Genomic DNA, 4,768 nt, shown 5'->3' on the forward strand with positions numbered 1-4,768 from the left:
CCTAGCAGTGCTACTGCTGGGTCATAGGGTAGGTCTATTTTTAATTTTTTGAGGAACCTACACACTGTTTTCCAGAGCAGCTGCACCACTTTGCATTCCCACCAACAGTGCAAGAGGGTTCCTGTTTCTCCACATCCTCGCCAGCATCTATAGTCTCCTGATTTGTTCATTTTGGCCACTCTGACTGGCGTGAGGTGGTATCTGAGTGTGGTTTTGATTTGTATTTCCCTGATGAGGACCGACGTTGAGCATCTATGGGTATCCCTTCTTTTTTGTTTTTGTTTTTGTTTTTATTTTTGTTTTTATTTTTGTTTTTGCAGGGTGGGGAGGAACAATTTACAGCATTTATTGAAGATCTGCATATAGTATGAAACAGTAAAAACATGATATAAATGCAAAGTAAGATTTTTCAGCAAAAGTTCTCTGATATTTCTTATGAGGACTAGGAAATTTCCAAGACTATTTAGAACACATTTGTTAAAACATTAACAATTGTGGTACATGTAGGGAAATTTCTCCTCATAAAAAGATTTATTGCATTCTTCCTCCTTCCCTTCCCAATCTTGATGTCATCTTCCAATGGAGATGAATCCTCCAAGCTTCTCTTTATAGTTTTATTCCTTGTGATTACATATATAAGCTATACAGTTTATAGAGTTTACTTGCTCTTAACTGCCTGTTTTATTGGTTTGTTTTTAACTTAATATAAGTATACTACATTTTATTGTGCCTCACAGACACTGCATTTTTTAAAAGTTTATTTTATTTATTTATTTTTAAATGTTTGTTTGTTTGTTTTGAGAGAGAGTGTGTAAGCTGGGGAGGGACAAAGAGAGGGAGAGAGAAAATCTGACAGTGCAGAGCCTGACGTGGGGCTCAAATTCATGAACCATGAGATCATGACCTGAGCCAAAATCAAGAGTTGGACGCTTAACCAACTGAGCCACCCAGGTGCCCCTTTTTATTTATTTATTTGTTTTTAGTAATCTACATCCCTGGAGCTTGAACTCACAACGCCAAGATCAAGAGTCACATGCTCTTCTGACTAAGCCAGACAGGAGCCCCAAATATTGCATTTTTTTACAGTATGAATGTTTACAACAATCCTGAATTAACCAAGTGTACCTGTGCCATTTTCTGACAGCACTTGCTTATTTCATGTCTCTGTGTCACATCCACAATATTTTAAACTTTTAAATTTATTTATTATAAAGATTTATAACAGTGATAATGATTCACCAAAAGCTAAGATGATGGGTAGCATTTTTTAGCAATAAAGTATGTTTAAAATAAGGTATGTTCTTTTTTTTTTAAGACATAATGCTATTGCACACATAATAAACTACAGTAGCACAGTAGAGTGTAAACATGACTTGTATATGCACTGGAAAACCAAAAAATTCATTTGACTCACTTTGTTGCAATAGTCACTTTATTGCAGTATTCTGGAACTGAACCCACAGTATCTCCAGAATATGGCTGTGTTATGTTTTCAATATTTATCTATGCTGTATGTATGTAGTTCCAGTTGTTCATTTTCATCTCCAGATAATTCTATTAATCTCTATGTCTATCACTACTGTATATCTAATACTAACACTTGTGCATACTTGTGTACATTAAATATATGTACATATGTATGAGTGATACCATTTTATATGGTATACAAAAAAATCCACAAGATAGGGCCCTTCTATACCTGATGATTGTCTGAGTCATGTGTAGTGTTCAATTATCACCGACACTGCTGCCATGAACTTTTAAGTGTGTATATCCTTAGATCCTTACACTTAAAAGTAGGAGTAAACCAGATTCTTATATTCAGCAATATGAAAAGTGATAAATGGATATTGTGAATAGATATGTGCATGTCTAGCTAGAGGTTTGGGTGGGGAATGAGGGACTAAGACCTCTTGTTTATCTGTAGTTATTTTCTTACTACTTAAATCCAAATTTCAGTGGTGCCTGAGTGGTTTAGTCACCACTGGACCTAAGAGTCTGACTTCAGCTTAGGTCATGATCTCACGGTTCATGGGTTCAAGACCCGCATTGGGCTCTGTGCTGACAGCTTGGAGCCTGGAGCCTGATTTGGATTCTGTTTCTCCCTCTCCCTCTCTCTCTGCCTGTCCCCTGCTTGTGCTCGCTCACTTACTAGCTCGCTCACTCTCTCTCTCTCAAAAATAAATAAACAAGAAAATTTTAATTCCATTAAATAGTTCTAATTCTTTATTGGACTGTGAACATGATAAGGGAAAAATCCACATGATTATTCCTTTTATTGACTTACATGGAATTGTGTATGAAGGCTTGCACTGAAGTTATTCAGGAGTGAGGTAGGAAAAATTAAAATTTCAGTCATTTATTTATTTATTTAGGCCTAGGCTACCATGGTGTATGTGTTAGTCATTAAGTTTATAAAGGGCTGCTGGGAGAAAGGATATTTTCAGTGTTTTATGTCAATCACAGATAAGTCAGGAGGTACATAGATGCTTTTGTAATTCTTTGATTCTCAAAATTAGGATTGCAAGCCTTCCTTATGCGCCCCCACCCCCCACTCTACTGCTTTAACACTCCCTTTCCTCTTCTATCATTTCTGCCAGTGTCCTACTCCATAAAGTTTTCAATATTATCCTCTTGGAGTTTTCTTTTGTGTATTAATTTTCCCAAATAATTTAAAAGGTTGAGAAAGGAAGGGGCTGGAAACTGCAATCCAGGTGAAAATGATAGTAGCTCAAAACATGACAAACCAAATATGGCAAAATATTTAAAATTAGTGAGTTGCCATTTCTATATACTATGTAAATTTGCTTCAAAATAAAGTTAACAGTAGCCATTTCTTTAATATATATATATATATATACATATATATTTATGTATGTATTTACTTATATATGCATAAAATTCTTCCAGAAGTATACATAGACACTGATAACACAGGTGATTCTGTATGTCTTAGAGTGGCAGCATGGCAAAGGAAGAGGGATCCAACTAGAGTGTCTATATAACTTATCCAAAATAACATACTTCTGAGAGGAAGAAGGGACTATTCATCATCATGCCAGGACAGTGGTTGTAAACTGAGTCTTCACCAGGCAAATACAGCTATATGGCCATCAGGGATGGAAGGCAGACTTGCCATTACATGTCATTTTGTACATTATGATTTTTCAACATGTGAATATATTAACCATTCAAATTCATAAATTAAAAATAGGCATAGGGGAAAGGTGTTTAGAAATCAAGGTCTTGGTGCTATTAAAATTGATTTTAGGTCCTTTCAGATAAAAAAAGTATAGATATTGGGGCACCTGAGTGGCTCAGTTGACTCTTGATTTCAGCTCATGATTCATGAGATAGAGCCCTGTATCAGGCCCTGCACTGACAGTGTGAAGCCTGCTTGGGATTTTCTCTCTCCCTCTCTCTCTCTGCCTCTTCCTCACTTGTGCTCTCTCTCTCTCTCTAAATAAATAAACTTAAAAAATATGTAGTTCTATATAACTATGATAGTCCCCAATTTACGATGGTTCAAGTTATGATTTTTCAGCTTTACAATGGTGCAAATGCAATACTCATTTCGTAGAAATTATGCTTCAAATTTTTTTTAAGTATAAACTCCATGTTTGTTTGTTTGTTTGTTTGTTTGTTTTTGTTTTTTCCAGAGAACAATTTCTCTTCAGTACTTAAGGACTTACTTCCTTACATGGACTTCAGTGGAGGTTGTGGGGAAGCACCAGCTGGTCTAAATGTAGGGTTTGGGGATATTTGGGAGGCTCAGTTGGTTAAGCATCTAACCCTTGATTTTGGCTCAGGTCATGATCTCATGGTTTGTGGGATGGAACTCCATGTCCAGCTCTGGGCTGAGCGTGGAGCCTGCTTAAGATTCTTTCTCTTTCTCTGCTCCTCTCCCATGCACACACACATTCTCTCTCTCCCTCTCTAAAAGAAAAATAGAAAAGAAAATTTTAATCTGGGTAGGGGTGTTTGGTCTTTTTGTGCTTCACCAGAGCAATTCCTGACCATTTTTCTATGAATGGCACAACTCCCACAGTAATGTAGCTTCACATACAGCTTGGGAAGCACATAGGCAACTAAGATATTCACTTTGGAAATGTCCCTGGCAGTGGTGGCCTCTACTATGTTCTGAATAAAAGGAACTTTTTTTGTTTTAATGGTTTTTTTTTCTTTTTCTTTTTGAGAGAGTGTGTATGTGAACAGGGGAGGGGAAGAGAGGAAGATACAGGATTTGAAGTGGGCTATGCGCTGACAGCCTGATCTGGGGCTGGAACTCATGAACCATGAGATCATGACCTGAGCCAACAGAGCCACCCACATAAAAGGAACTTCTTAATGGCCCTGTCCTTGGGCATGCAGTGGGCATAGCTGGTGCCACAAATAGGCTACATGTGACCCTTTTTGCAACATGGCCATTATTTCTTCTTTCCTTGGTCATCTTGGAAGCAAGGACCCAAGAGAGCAATACTGAAAATTTAATTTTTTTTTTTATGTTTTCTCAGGCTAGTGATCTGAGGCATGATACTCTTTCTTGATGCTGGACAATAGCAGGGTGCCACAGCTACCAGTCAGCCATGCAGTCTGTGCCCATGCAACCATTATATTTTTCACTTTCAGTACAGTATTCAATAAATTGCATGAGATATTCAACACTTTATTATAAGATAGGCTTTGTGTTTGATTTTGCCCAACTGTAGGCTAATGTAAGATTTCTGAACATATTTAAGGTAGGCTAGGCTAAGCTATGATGTTTGGT

At 37.2% G+C, this 4,768-nt stretch overlaps 1 pseudogene; it reads right to left on the reverse strand.

The window, feature by feature from the left end:
* Window positions 1-3,696: 3,696 nt before the first annotated feature.
* LOC122221148 lies at window positions 3,697-4,450 on the reverse strand (annotated as a pseudogene).
* Window positions 4,451-4,768: the final 318 nt, after the last annotated feature.

The sequence above is a fragment of the Panthera leo genome, chromosome B3 (assembly GCF_018350215.1).
Source record: "Panthera leo isolate Ple1 chromosome B3, P.leo_Ple1_pat1.1, whole genome shotgun sequence".
Classification (NCBI taxonomy): Eukaryota; Metazoa; Chordata; class Mammalia; order Carnivora; family Felidae; genus Panthera; species Panthera leo.